This window comes from Stenella coeruleoalba, assembly GCF_951394435.1.
Source record: "Stenella coeruleoalba genome assembly, chromosome: 13".
Lineage (NCBI taxonomy): Eukaryota > Metazoa > Chordata > Mammalia > Artiodactyla > Delphinidae > Stenella > Stenella coeruleoalba.
The window spans coordinates 34177835-34193627 of record NC_137159.1 but is presented as its reverse complement, the minus strand read 5'-3'; the positions used below and the strand labels follow the sequence as shown (position 1 = coordinate 34193627).

Below are 15793 nucleotides of genomic sequence, written 5' to 3'. Positions count from 1 at the left end.
CCTCTTACTTTACTTAGGTGTCTTGCCCAAGAAAACAAGTTCAGTCCAAATTTCTATGAAAACTCAGATGGAAAGAAACGGAGAATAAACTGGAGGTAACAGGTCTGGAGGGGGCAAGGCAGTGCACGCTGTCCCAGACTTATGGAAATAAAATGTGATTTGATTGCATTATGTTTCAGGATGCTATTGCAAAGCAAGCGAAGTGTACGTGCAAGAGAATTATAGTAACTTCTTTTGCATCCTGGGACCAAAGCTAGCCAAGCCAATGAGCCTTTCTTTCAGTTTAATGCCATCCACTGTTTGGGTTTCTCTCCAGGTTTCTTTAAGGCCACTGGCACAATAAAAATATATATATATATTCAGAAAATCTTCTGTGGCTTTTTTATGCTATGGAGAGGGCAACATGAAGTGAGTACAGTGTTAATAATAACGGCTATTTTTGCCCTTTTGGACAAACCAACAATCAAAGAGTTTCAGCTTTTATTTTTGTTCTCCTTAAACCCAATTAAAAGTTACTTTGCCCTGTAGGGCCATTTTTACAATTTATTTGAAGTGCTGGGCAACTAAAGAAAATCCTATTTCTTCAGATTTTTGATGAGATTATGGATTTGCCATGCCAATATCACTTTAAGTAGACTTTTTTATTTTCCCCAGGTCTAGCTTGCATAGAGCAATTTAGCCTGGGCTCCGAATCGTTGTATTATGGGTAAATGGTTTGGTTGTGACACCGGATCATTCTGACTTCAGAAAAGCAGTAGACAGTGTCTAGAAGAAAAAAAAGGTCTTTATTGAGACGATCAAAAGGGACATAAAGGCAAAAACTGACTTTCACTGAAACAGGTCTGGGGACCAGGCCTCCAGTGTCCTTATTGTAATTCATTGCTTTTTTCTAGGCCCCGTGATAGAATTCTTCCATAACAGACAGAGGACTTTGTGAAATTGTAAATGAGTATGACTTCAAGCTCTCTGTGGAAATATATTCTCCCCCCTATAGCCCATACATTATTTCTGCTTAGTTATGGTGGCTCACATTTCCCGTAAGTATCAGAGAGAACTTAATTCAACTCACACCGCCTCACTTTAAAACTGTGCAGCTCTCTTAATCAACCTTTGTATCAGACACAAATGTGCAGTATGACCTAATTTGAAAATGTCTCAAAGTGCTGACTCAAACTGTTAGTGAATAAAGGCTAGTCATTACCATTATGACACTAATGTGATGCAAAATAAAATTGAGTTGCATCAGCTGAACATTAGTTTGCAAAAATGTTAGTGATTGAAGCCATTTTCTGTTCATATTTTATTTATGCTTATATATATGTATATGTGTACATATATTTATTTATTTGAAACAGCCTTGTGACAAAATTTTTAAGCGCAGAAGAAGTTCCTTTTTTTTCTTTTTAACATCTTTATAGGAGTATAATTGCTTTACAATGGTGTGTTAGTTTCTACTTTATAAAAAAGTGAATCAGCTATACATATACATATATCCCCGTATCTCCTCTTTCTTGCGTCTCCCTCCCAAGTTCCATTTTTAACACTGACAAAGCCACAAGATTAAAAGTAGATCATATGTACATCATGGTCCCCCTGCTATAAGATGAAAACATATTGTTGCTGAATTCTTATTAGAATATTTATACACATCTAAGCAATAACATGAAAATTCTCACCTTCCCCTGTACTTTGGTGGCAGTTTCCAAGATTTTTCAACTGCTCTTGTACTACTTACTATTTTATATCACTCACAAATTCTCTGGCCTTTGTCTTTTTGAATAAGAAGGATTTGGAATTTCTTTCTTTCCTTACTTGACAAAAAAATTTTTTTTTGACATAGAAATATGTACTCAATATACGTTGGTGATATTACATTTGAACAAAAGAAAGTAGGATATGGGACTAGATATTATTTAGCCTCACCCCTACTGATAATACTTTATAGAATGAAGCATAAATTATCTTTTACTTATACAGTTTAGATGATTTTGAAAAAAAATGCATGTGGTTATTTAATTCTTATACATCCTAGAGCTAGTATTGGTTTCAATCAATAAACTGATAATTAATAATTGAAAATAAATCAGCATGAACCAATCTTTCCTAAATTAGGGAAATTGTCCCAATCGTCAGTCAAAAATTCTGCCCTGTATCCCATTTGGGATCTCCTGAATCCTGAAAATTCTGAACATAAAATGTATACATTAGTGATCAAATACTTCTGATTTTACTTATTTAACAGGGAGAACAAGCCAGGCACATAAATACCCAGGAGATAGACTGTTCTTTAAAAATTTCAAGGACGAGAAGTTTTGGCTATCAATAAATTATTTAATGTGCTTCAGGTTGAGAGAGTATATATCTTCATATCGTATCACTATAAACAATCGATAGAAAATACAGCTAAATTAAAATGCTGGCAAGCTTCATTCATTCACTTTTTAGAAAAACAAGTAAAACCTTCAAGCAAGATGTGTAGAAATTTGCTGCTATGCGATGACTTCAGTATTTCAGTCCATTTTATATTCTGTAACATGTGGCTTGGACTGTTTTTATGACCTATGTTTTATTTCCACATTAAGATCATCCAGATTTTAACAAAAGTAAGTTTGAAAAATCTCAAGTGGACTTTGCCAAAACCAGCGCTCAGAAGCATGATGCTTCCACGCACACGCACACAGGCACACTCCCACGTGATCCTCTAAAAAAGAGGATCATGGTTTTTCGCTAAAATCCAATTGTTCTTATTTTTAGGTTACAGGAGGGAAAAAGGTATGTGGGTGTGATGGCCGCAAATGTATTGCCAGCATCTTAACAGTTCATCATTCTTAAATGATAGAAGTGTAGCAGCACCCTTCTGAGAAAAATCTTTCCTGTGGATTTTACTTTGTCCGTGCCAGGACAAATTGCGTGCTAAGTTGGAATAATTCTGAGATGGAAGACACCTCCATGACTGTCCTTGGAATACTGAGGAGCTGCCATTCCTCTTCGGAAGCTGAGGGGAGACTATCCCCTACCCTCTTAATTGATGATTTACTGTGCTCTCCCCTGGGGCCACAACCGATGATCTGTAAGCTTGTTGAATTTCGAAGCAAATACTAAATATAATCAATATATAAAAATAAAAAAAAGAGAGAGGAAAAAATGCAATGAAAATTTATGACCTTAACATTCCTTCAGGGTCAAGCAATTTATCAAATTCTCTCACTTTCTGGTTTCAATTACACAGCCATTGTGGAAGGAACTTATTTTAGCAGGTTCATTTGCCTCAGTGGGGAATACAGGACTTTGGCCTAATGCTTCACCTTTAGTGCAGGCCATTTGAGCCTTAGAACAAATACCAATCATCACTCTTTGGAAAAAAGAATCTGCATCGGCGTGGCCTATTGGAATGGGGTTTCTGTCAAGGTAAACGGTTGTCGGCAATGACTGTGGTAGAGTGGCGATAAATCCCATTTTATTGCTGAAAAATTCCAGCTTCACTCCATGCCTGACAGCTCCCACATTCTCATACCCATTTGGGCAATTTCTGCACTCTGTCCATCTGGTTCTCATTACCTCTCAACCTGCCTGCGTCTGATCCAGAAAAAGTGCAGGTCAGAAACAGGGGAAAAGAAACTGAGGTGATGGACAAAACAGAAAGCAGGGGGGTGGCCCTTGGAGGTCGGGGTAGAGGTGAGGGAACAACAGGAAAGGGGAGATCCCAGCTTAGGCTCGGACCAGTCGCTGGAAGGGGCTGCTTAGATATATTAGAGAAAGGTAATGACAGAACCTGAGCTGGGAGACCAGAGGAAACTGTATCTTACATTCAGGCCTTTCAAAGGCACCTGCTTTGGGGTGGACGAGAGGGAAAGAATGTGGTAGGTACGGGTGGATGGGGACAGACTAAGGGACAGTCCATCCCATCCCATGTGTCAAGGCACTGTGTCACAGAGCAGAGGGCCTGGTCTAGAAGAGCGTCAAGTTCAGCAACAAACAACATGGGGCCTGGAGCCCCATGTACACAGCTGGTATGCTTCCAAATATGGGGATAAAACTCTGCTGGAGATTCAGTTTTGGTTCAAGAATATAATTTTTTTAGAAGAAGAAAACTCTAGGGCCACCAACAGCATTGTCTCCCTTCATTCTTCTAAGAAAATTAATATTTAAAAACGAATGTGTCCTAATAGGCACATTTATGGGATGGTTTATTCATGGAATGACAGGACTAGCAAGTGAGTTGCCTGGGTATTCATAACCCCAATGACATATATGGTCATTTTTTGGAGTTGCTGTGCATTTATGCCTTTGGAAAGTTAGCCTCATTCTCTGAAGCTGAAATCCTTTTGACCATAATTGCTTCTGACCTAAAATTACCCACCGTCACCATAAGATGCCTCTTGGGGACAAAGAAATAAATACAGTAAATATCTGATAATAGATATAAATAATAAGCCCACTTAGACATTATCCTAAATTAGACTAGGATGAAACTGTATAACTATATATGTAAAAATATAAATTTTTCTTCTCATTTTGATGGGGTCATTATAGTTAATACTAAAATAAAATTTGGAACGTATATCGAAGTACAAGGGATGAATAAATAAAAATATTTTTATTCAATAAAAATATTAGAATCAGGTGAATGGTTAGATAGATGGTGGTTATTTCACCACTTGTTCTGAAGGCAATTTTGCAGTTTTGTCTTAAAACCAGGTATGATTGTGTATTCTTAAATATGTTGGAGAGCAGAGGCATTGCTACGATTTGCAGGCAGAACCTCTTATACTAGATATGTTTATACAGACAGTATGTCTTAGCGCTTTCTGGATCCCAGGGGTACAGAGAGCATTCCAGGACTGCAAAATTCACTTTTTCACAGCCAGACCCCTAACTACTGCCATGCATATCTCAGTTTTATTGGTTGAATTCTAATATCAAGATGATGTGAAATTTTAGTTACTGAGCCAGATCTTGCAGATAAGAAATGCTGGCTTCCAATATTTAAGATTTAATTTCAAAATTTTCAAGTCATGCATGTGCAAGAGAATTTCTATAAAATGTAATTACCTGAAATTGTAAGTGAACTCCGCATGAGATATTTGAGTGGAAAAGGAGCTCGTTTATAAAAATTTTAAGTTAAAATGACTAGACAATTTGGAGTGAAGTAAATTACAGATGATCAAAAACGGAAGTTTATTACTTGGCAACTTTAAAGTGAATACTTTTAGTCAACAAATACAGCTCTGAAACAGACGTTTTCTTGTATGCGTATTAAAAGGCATAAATTTTTGGCTACTATTACATATCCATTAAAATAACCATAATATATGACATCTCTAATTTGGAAAGGAATTGCAGGTTTTTAGCCAAAAAAGAATCTCATTTGAAGTTTACTTTTCTGGGCTGTACATATGTCAGAAAGATGCGATCATTGAAACTCCAAAGAATGTTTGTTTCTTTAATAGCATAGCAGAAAATTAATGGCATGGGGGAGGGTGAAGTGACAATTTAACGTGATGCTTGATAGCTGTTTACTTATCACTTTGTGCCCAGATTTCAGTGTCCTGTAAAAGAAAGGGGGAAATAAAGAAGCCACAGCATTCATACGGCTTTTAGGGCACTTAAGAAACATGGAGGAAAGTGCCTAGAAGGCTATTGAAATATTTGCAAAACAAATCATTTACATTTACCTTTTGTGTCTGTAAAACCCAGAGTGCCTACAAAGACAGAACCAACTTTAGCTGTAAGAAATATTTCAGCATCAAAATGGTTAATAGTATTATAGCTTCAAAAGAGCCTATTGGCTCACCCTCAAGGATGCCCTGCAGTTGTTGTTAAAGTCATCAGATGAAGCTAGCCTTCTCAGCTAGCTTTTAGATTTGTCTGCTAACAGTAAAAATACTATAATAAATCGGTAACATATGTTGCCAGGCAAGGAAAAGTGATATAAATAAAGAGACTAGGAGACCCAAACCAAGTACAATGTGAAAAGAATTTAACTTTCAACCTATTCGTTGGCTAATTAACATTTGAAAAGCAATTTGAAAGTGTAACTGTTATTTGCTTATATTCTTCCTCATTTTTTTTTTTTTTCTCTCTTCAGATTGCATTCTTACCCAAATACTCCTTCGTGATTGCCTGTTTTGCGGCTTTGGGGTAAGTCCCAGTTTTCCACAACCTTAAGAAAAAAAAAAAATGCATAACATAAAAGATGCCAAAAAGACTTATGTGTCCTGATGCATGGGTTTTGTGAAATATACATGGGTTTGTTGTTTGGGGGGGGCGGCTAATGAAATAAAGAGAAGGGGTTTGTTTCTGCAAGGATCCAAGAGTGTGTGAAAGTGTGCATTGCAAACGAGTCTCCCATCAGGAAAGCCACCTCTGGAATGGAAATGACAAAGCTTGGAACACACACAATCAATTATTTTCACTAGCATTTAAAATATAGAAAACAAAATCTGCTTTGGGAATTGACTGAATATTTTATTTAGCTTTTTTATTGAGACATCCTTTGAAAAATGGCATAATATAAATAGTTTTACAAAGCAACAATATAATCAATCTCTAAACTAGAATATAAATCAAGGATTTCATTAACTGCTGGTAGCCAGTTTGAATTGTAGTCGTGTCCATAATGCCTATCTATCTATGTATGTCCGAGTTATATTAAAAACCTTTAAATGGCTTTGTAATATCAGCTACATCTAGCTATTATAATAATTAATGGTACTGTTTTATAAATCAATACATGTATTCTTGATAAATTCATATCCAGTTAATGGTGTAATTTAAATAAAAAATTAATGTAATAAAGGACATACAAAAACAGGCAGGAAATCTTTAAAGGTTAAGAGACAAATTTGTCTAAATTCATTTTTAACCTGTTTTGAAAAAGTTTGTTTAAAATCGGTGGAGATTTACCTTGTTTTTGTGAAACTAATCCTGTCATGTCTATTGGTATCTAGTATTGAATTTGTAAGATGTTTTCTTTTCTAACTGCTAAGCTTTAATTACATACTTATGATACTGTGGGATGTTTTACTACCATTGTACTCGTTTTTTTCAATAATTGAGTATTCTTTAGAAAAATAGAATAAAACAAACTAAAATCCTCAAACCATTCATTTATTTTCAATACATGAATGAAATGTAAATGCTTTATGTTTTTTTGATATCACTAAATGAACTGTGCTGAAAATCTCCAAAGTCATATACAAATTTTATTTAGGGGGGGAAAAAGGACTGATTAGTTCAATGAATTTACATGTGTAAGAGCCAGAGTTTTTACTGCTTTCACTGAATGAACATCCTAGGAATTTTAGAAAGAAAAGAAAAATGCATTGACGAGTTCACAATGTATTTTAACGCTGCACATGGGTGGAGAAACATTCTACAAAGAGTGTATTATTGTTCTAATTTTAAAAATACACACCAAAGGCATATTAAGGAATAATGAGATTTAGAAAAAGAACTGAATGTTGTAGGTGATCAAATACAATCTTAAATCTTTCCAAATAAAATTTCATTTCGTTTATAGAGGAAGCATTTTACACAAAATATCTTTCAGAATTATGCAGACCAGTCTGCCCTGCCATTCTCGGTGACATGGTGCAGAATGTTACTTTAATCCACTGAGCTTTTTCTGACATTTTTCTTAACATTGCTGAGCCTTATTTAGAGCAGCAAAGGAGATGTGTGCAGTTTCATTTGACACTGATGGGTGTTTCAAAATGTTACAGGAGAGAGAGAGAGAGAGAGGAGAAAAGATTTGCTGCTAGTCATTTCATCAATAGAGCTACAGGAGCAATTACTATTTGTTAAAAGTTTCTATTTCAAATGAAGCTAAATTTTAAAGAAGTCTCATCCCTTTAGAAGAGCTGACGCTTGGAAGAGGAGGGGAGAGAATGCACATTAGTGATTACATGTTAAAGTGCGCTCAAGTACTGGAATCATTTAAAATGTATTGTGTTTTTAGATGAAACCTACAGCAAAACCACTCCTAAGAGGCTTAATTTAGGTTTTATAGGAAGAACATAAAAAAGACCAAGTTACAGCCACACACTGAAATATGGGGTACATTTAAAATATCTTCATTTAAAAACGTATGTTTATTTTCCCTCCTGGGATCACTAACGTGTGTCTCGACAGAGAAAACGAGGACATGCTACATTCTTAAAAATTATCTGTTAAAGGGATCACATTCTAAGACAGGTTTGAGCATTTTTATGACTACAGATAACCTCTTAATTATGTCGCTGCCTTCCACTTGTTAATCAGGGGCATTCAACACTCGTTAACCAGCGAGTGGTTGCCTTTAGAAACTACACTATTTTTAAGAATTAGAAACACTTTATTCCCATCATCATATTATCGCATGTATGATTTTAGCACTGCTAGAAACTTACCTGCTGGAAATACCAAACACCAAAGACAAGGTCTAGATGCCTGTAACGATGTTGTTAATTACTTCAAATTGTGCAGCTCATGAAAAGCTTTAAGAGATAGATAATTTTACTTTTCTTGTCCCCCCACCCCCGTGCCTCCCCTACCTCTCACACAATTCCTATTTGAACCAATTTTAGGTGTCTTCTGCCACCACCAGCGTGTGAGATACTCAGAGACACTTTCAGAGAGCAAGGTATAAGTGGAGTAAATAAAATCATTTCACTATTGCTTTATCAACCCTCCTAGGTAGTTTTCCTGCCAGCCAACCTGCACTGTTAAAACCCATAAAATTATGCAATAGTGACTTCTTTGGAGGTTCTTTAATCAGATAATGGCCAGTGTTAGGAGGGAAGGGCCCAGGGCCATGTTGCTGGCACTTAACACTGGGCTTGGTCATTACGTGTCTGGTAGAGACCAATAAACAGCTGATTACTACCCTATAAGGAGCCAATATTTTTACATTTATCCTAGTTCTTTTTTCTTTTCTTTGCAACTTCTCATAATGGCAAGGATTTGTCAAGAAGACCTACGAGCAGTAACCTCACAGGCCCCTTAAAAATAAGAATCTTCCTAGCGTAAAATGATGCCTTTGGTGAAATGGTGAGAATGATTTTGGCTTTTACAAGAGCAGAGGTTTGATTACTTTAAAGCCCATTTCTTTCAGATGGGGAGACCCCCGGACACCATCCCTCACTCTCCTGTCCCCTTCTCTCTTCTGTGACAGGTTCACAGGCTGCAACCAAGGGGTTTTAAAATGCAAATATTTATATTTGAACTCTGGCAATAACAGAGTCATTTTGCTTCCTCCGTTAGCCTGTGAAAATTGATGCTGCGTACCTGGAACTACGTTTCATTTCTCTCTTTACACGTGAAGATATTATATAAATAAAAGATAATTTATGGAAAGGAAACAGCCATTTGAAATAATAATCCTAAATTTGACTGGGTAATCTTTTAAGGCTTTAAGAGTCAGAGATGCAGATTTCCACACTTTTAAAGAAAACTTGATCGCAACCGGGAAGTATGTGCTTTTGAACACCTACTGAATTTGAATGCCGGCGTGGGTCAAAAAAGAAAAAAAGAGGGATAGAAGGAAGGCAGGAGAGAAAAAGGTGTGAATTTTACACATGCTTTAAACTAAGGTATTCAACCACATGTTTAGACTTCTTGTTACAATTTTATTGACTCTCTTTATACCTGAATATAATTTTTTCATAACCTATGTAAATTGCAAAACAGTGAGTCTTAGAAAATGCCTCTCTTGCCTGGGATCCTCATCTTAGTATGAACAGCACGATACCCAGAAGAAATGGACCCTAATTTCAGAACCTCATACAAAGCCAGGCAATTCTTGAGCCAAACAAACAAAGGGGGTGTAAGCGATTTCATTTATTTTGATAATCCTCCCCCTGCACGGGAGCATTTTGCTGTCTTTGTCAAAGTGAATGACAACAATTTGGCCAACTCTCTCTGAGCTGCACTCAACAGTGACAGGCAAATTATCAGAGGCCCTGCACTTCTTATTATCAGAGGAGAAGCCATCAGGGGGACGCATGGAGGATACCTCTCCCTTGTCACTATTTGTCAGTGGGACAAGGGCCACTGCTATGGGTAGCTGACAGGTAATTTCAACAATAACAATTACTCCTATTACTGGTGTCATAAACAATTCGCCCAAGGCGTGACAATAGCAAAGCTTTATAATTCCATGCCATATAAATAAACGCCAGCAGGTAACAAGTAATTTAGCTCCAATCAAGCTTTCACCCTGGCATTAATATTGTTATTGCAAGAAAATGGAAAATTGAAAAAATTCAATATGTTAATGAATTAAGAGAGGTTCAAGGGCTAGACAAGAGGGGTTGAAAAAGGGAAACCAAAATTATTATGGTATCATATTTGGTGCCATGCTGAGGGCCAAACAGCAGTATAATTACTTTAAGATTAAGAAGGGGATCAAAAGTACTGTTTGCCTTAGACTTCAGACCTGGGGAAAACATGACACGGCCTTTCAAAATCCTCCTGTCTCTGATTTCTGAAGAACATAAGTAGAAATATAAGAATGTGTGTATAATGTAGCATCTCGCTAGCTTTTTTTTCCACCTGAAATCTTTCATCGGAAACAGAGGCATGAGTACCAGAGGAACATTTCCATCTGTTTAAGGAAATCGCATCAGCACCTGCTTCCTTTACATTAAGTCTCATACTGAAACTATTTTAATAAGCCTATTTTTATCTGTGCTGAAGGTAAAGCTGAGAACCCCTCTTTGCTCTCCAGCTGTCCACAGTTTGGAAGTGGGCTCGAGGATACAGTCCAATCTTCCTCCGTAAAACTTCCTGATCAAATGAATGTACAATTTCACTATTTGTCCGGCAAGACGATGTGCCATCATAGTGACAGCAATAAAAGAATTTGAAAATCTCTAATTAGGGGAGCTGCAGAGCAATTAACGCATGTCAAATTTTACTTCATTAAGTGCCACTCTAATTTTCCCTCTAAAAATTAATGGATTTTTTTTTTCCTTTTGGTATGTGTGTGTGTGTCCCCTTAAGGCAATGTTGATTCAAATCTGCTCAAGATGCAGTGTTGCACAGCTAAGCATCTTCTTGATTACAATCCGCCACACTTCTAACTGCGCTCATTCTCACTGCCACGGATACTTTGTCAACAGTCAAATTACACCACGCTGATAACAATGCATAATGGTCTTCCTCCTCCGAGGCCGCTGGCAGGAGATGGGGTTCATAAAAATGTGATGTTTTCTTCTCAACTGTTTCTTAAGGAAGTTTGTATGACCAGGTCACTAGTCAGGCGTTAATTTTTTGAAATGAATTCGTTAATTTCAAGAAAAGGAGTGAAATGATGGCGTACCAAAATACCTCATTGAAAAAAAGAATCAGGAGACGAATAAGGAATTGAAAATATCTAGAGCCAAAGTTTTGCTTAAACACTTTGTTCAGAGACATTTTCAAGAGCACTATTCTTGGTTAAATACCAGGGTTTTTTTGTTTTTTTTTTTCCTTTACTTATGGGCTATAAACATTGGAAGCCTCTCTCGAACAGACAGTATTTAGATTATGAGAGAAGTTTGTTTAACTGACATATTTGCCAGAATCCTCAAAACATCACAGGACATGGAAGACAGATGACTTTTTTTTAGGTCAAGACTGTATATTCCAGATAAATGTTGATTCATTTTAACTATTTTTTATCCTAGTTGCTTGTTGCAGATCTGTGTGTCTGAGTCATCAGCCCATGAGAGGAATATTTCTCACTGAAAAATGAAAGAGACACAGCGATTAGATGATCTTACAGTCTTTTTAGAGATCATTCACATTTTATATGTCTAAAACATGATCAGATCCAGAACAAAAAGGGGGAAATTAAACAAAATGCTCAGTGTATCTGTTTGCAGATTCTTCAGGGAGTAGAGAACATTCACATGGATGACATCCCAGTTTTCTCATCATGTAAGTATATTTTTGGTTATATGTTTTCTTTAAACATATTTATTCAGTAAAAAATTAAATTCATGGAATATACACTTCTTTTTTTTTTTTTAATTCACAGGTTGAGTCCAGATTTTCATTCACTGACAACTAACTCAAAAATCTAAAATTTGATATTTTGAGGTTTGTATTTCCTAATATCAAAAATTCCTTCCTTCTCGTAAGGCATGTTCTTAAGTGGTCTATTTCAAACAAAAGAAAATGACATTCCCCTTTCAGCTAGCAAATGTTAGATTCTCTCAAAGTCGATTGGGGGCTCACTTGGAAGTTTTGCCATTAGAGACACACAAATCGAATTATTTTCATCTCTCCCAAATATCATTCTTCGAACTTTATAAATATAGCAATACTAGGTTTAGCATTTCGTGAGGCTTGTTTACAGATAAAGGTATCTCGATAAAAAAAACCAAGCTCTGTGTACTTTGAAAAGACCAAAACCTGGAACAATCTCATATTAAAACATTACCAAAGGATTGTAAAGGGAAATTTAAAGGGAGAAAACTTGATTATATAATGCAATCCAGCAGTAATCAATTTTACCTTCAATATCTTGCTTTTGTTTTCCAAATGCTAAATAAACAATACATAATGCATCCCTCATCAGCCAAACCATGGAGGCTCTGTGCTCAAATAACAGGAAACATATTCAATTTTCCTAACAGAAGACAGTTCATTAAGCTGTGCCACATCAAATAAAACTTTAATTTCTCCGGCATCAGAGTCGCAATGAAAGCAATTGAAGAAGATGAGCCATATGGTACTTCTATCAGCAAACACATATTGCTCATTCCCCCAAAGTTTTCTAATTCTGCTCCCCAGACCTGCGTAATATAGATAATGTGCTCCGAGAGCAGCAACCATGAGCTATCTAGTGTACGCTTCTAATACTGTATTTAATGGGAAATAATGAATCATAAAAGCCTAGAGAAGACGTCTTTTGCTAACCTAAATCTCAGCTGTAATTTCATTGTTCTGTGCCTAAGATGCTGTTTGCCCTTTCCAAACAACAGCAGTTGAGCATAATTATGCTGCTTCAAACCTGGGCTGGCAAAAGCATCCCTAATAGAACCAAGTTTCTATTAACTCCTGAATTTCTGAATTTGATGATGCACTGATGCAGACATGGAGATAACCAAGCATGTGTCATTTTAAAACCCAAAGAAGCGTTTTCTCCTTCTGCTCTTTAGTCAGACTGCTCAATGCTTTTATATTCACTCCCTCCTCCCCACCCCCTCTCACCCCTACCCATGCAACAGGAGTGGCATGATTAAAAATGAGGAGATTTTCTTGTTATTAGCAAATTTGACATTTGTCTGATGAAATGCACATAAAATGTGAAAGCTACACAGTGCTCAGAAGAAATGTCTCCGCTCCAATCCAGGCTACCAAGATGAAATAATTTAGGTAAAGCAAATGTAAAGATCCTCGTACATCTTTACTCAGAATGCTAGGATTGGATTATAAATGAAAGAACCAAATATTGCTGAGCTTTTAGAGCGATGGTATTTTGACACACGGGAAGCGTCTAGTGTTTCATCTCTCACCTTAACTGCCTTGATTATTAACCTAAACATCATACATATGCTCAAATGCAGCAATTTCTCTGTCCTGGGTCCAGCCTGTCTTCTGGCAAGAGATTGGGGTTGGGGCTTAATTCCTTTTTAGAGAAAAAAAAAAAATTCTTTTCCCCCCAAATAGCTTAATGATTTTAGCTTTTCCATTTTTAAAGCTCATCAAATCAATATTTTCCCAACACAATGCTCATTTAAAACACCATCAAATAACACTGCGGATACATATTGAAAACGTATTTTAATGGTTTTGTTTGTTTTGGCAGCAAACTAACCAAGGACGATTAAATTAAAAAGAGACTTTTAAAAGTTAGAGATTGCCTTTTTAACGCTTATTAAAATCAGCATGTTACATGCCTGTCTTTGAATTAGCGCTACACACTTGATTGCCATCATTAAAACTAGTTGTTTGGGTGCTGGTCTGTGATGGCTCAAACCCTTCCTCAAAGCCGATTCTTACTAGTTATTAACTTGACGTCTCTTTTCATTGAAATTAAAAAGAAAAAAATCATTCTGGCCCGTGGAAGAAACAGTCACCAAAACGTGAAATAGCTCAGCGAGACAGCAGTATGAAACTATGAAAAGACCAACAGGTAAAAGAACTACAGTCACATCTAAAACATATTCAGGAAAAAAAAATCACAACGACAACACAGAAGCAGTCCATTGATTATATTTCATGAATGCCTTAAAACAAATGTTTAAACAGTTTTCTGAAACAGTGCAGAAAACCCCTGCATGCTCCACTGGCTTGCAATGACAATGGCCTATTGCAATGTAAAACACGCTGGAGAATAAAAAGGTGCTTTTTGTTACCATTTTATCAAAGCTGTTCATCTTGGAGCTGCAGGCAGCATTTTGCTGGAATTGCAGATATTTCTCTGTCCAGGCTCTTTTGTTTGTGCATCTCATTTGCATATATTTATCTCCAGCTGAGGGTGCTTTCTGCTCATTAAGGCCTCCCTTCCCATTATTTCATAAGCCAGCTGCTAAGAGGGATTTCACCTGTGGTGACTGAGAAAAGAGGGGTGAAAAACTAAATTCTTCATAAAAAGGAAATCTTCTGAGTCTCTTCCCCTATAAATGGGCACCATTTGTGTTAAACAGCCTCTTGTCATGATAGATGCCTCCGGAGGTCAGGGGTTAAAGTTGATTGGAAGGTCAGCAGTAAAACAACAGACAAACCAGACGCCAAACTGGTTCCTTAGCTGTCGGTGGGAGCTGTGGTGCAAACAGGTCTTGAACCTTTTTCAACCTCTAATAAAACAGGGGATGAATCTGAAGTGGATCAACCAGGCCCCTGAGGCAGCAGCACAGAAAAACACAAATAATATCGATATCAGGCAGCCACAGGAAACAATGGGGCATTTCTCCGTGCTACGTGCATACTGCTATTGTTTCAAGGGCTGGGGAATTAATTCCACTTATTTATTTAAGGCGTGTCAACTCACTGCCTAAACCTGTTTCAGTGTCAAGATGAATAAAACTTTTATGGCTCATAAAATAGAGCCATTCATCTCAATGCTCTTTGTGGTGCGGGTTTTTTTTTTTTTTTTTTTTTTTTCTGGCACACTGAGCTAGGCCTCTGCTCCTAGATGGTTACATCTGAACTGTTGCTATGATCCACACCATATTAGAGAACAAAATGATTTCACCGGCAAATGGATCTCAAAAGAAATGACACAGGAAGGCATTTTAGCTGTGATATAATAGTCCCCAAATTCCTCTGAAATCCTCATCATGCACTTGTATCTGTTTTGAGCATGCGTTATTGACAAAGCAGAAGTTTTGTTATTTTAGAGGAAAGTTAAAAATGCTAACAAGAAAAAGTTAGTTTTCTGGAATATCATGCATTTCATTTGACTTTAGAAATGCAACCTGGTTAGGGTACCTGTTTCCCATTCAGCACCTTTAGCCCAAGTTTTCACTGCTGTGTACTCAGTTTGCCCTGACGGAATAATTCAGATGCCTTCTTTAGCTCCACAGCTTTGAATTTTATGTTTGATTTTGAACAGAAAATGCCAAATATAAATGGAAAAGAGGATGCATTTCAGCGCATTTTTGCATTATACATTTTTCAAAGTTCAGCTGTAGAATCAATTTTACTTTGGATTTCCTACTGATGACTTTAATAATAATATAATACTAATAAACAAGTTAACATTTATGAAGTGCCACACACAGTGCTGAGCACACACATGTTCTCATGCAGTTGTTAGTGATAATTCAATCCAAGCCACAAAAACCCATTTAGAATAATAATGATACTCTTCAGTACCCAG

At 36.7% G+C, this 15793-nt stretch overlaps 1 protein-coding gene across 1 annotated transcript in view; it reads left to right on the top strand.

Moving 5' to 3' along the window:
- The window catches only part of LOC307196526 (uncharacterized protein), a 199789-nt gene that overhangs the window by 72472 nt on the left and 111524 nt on the right, over nt 1–15793 (top strand). The window contains exons 5-7 of the mRNA XM_079941548.1: nt 6089–6141; nt 11649–11901; nt 12002–12063. The gene's annotated coding sequence lies outside the window, so the exon portion shown is untranslated. The remainder of the gene's footprint in view (nt 1–6088; nt 6142–11648; nt 11902–12001; nt 12064–15793) is intronic.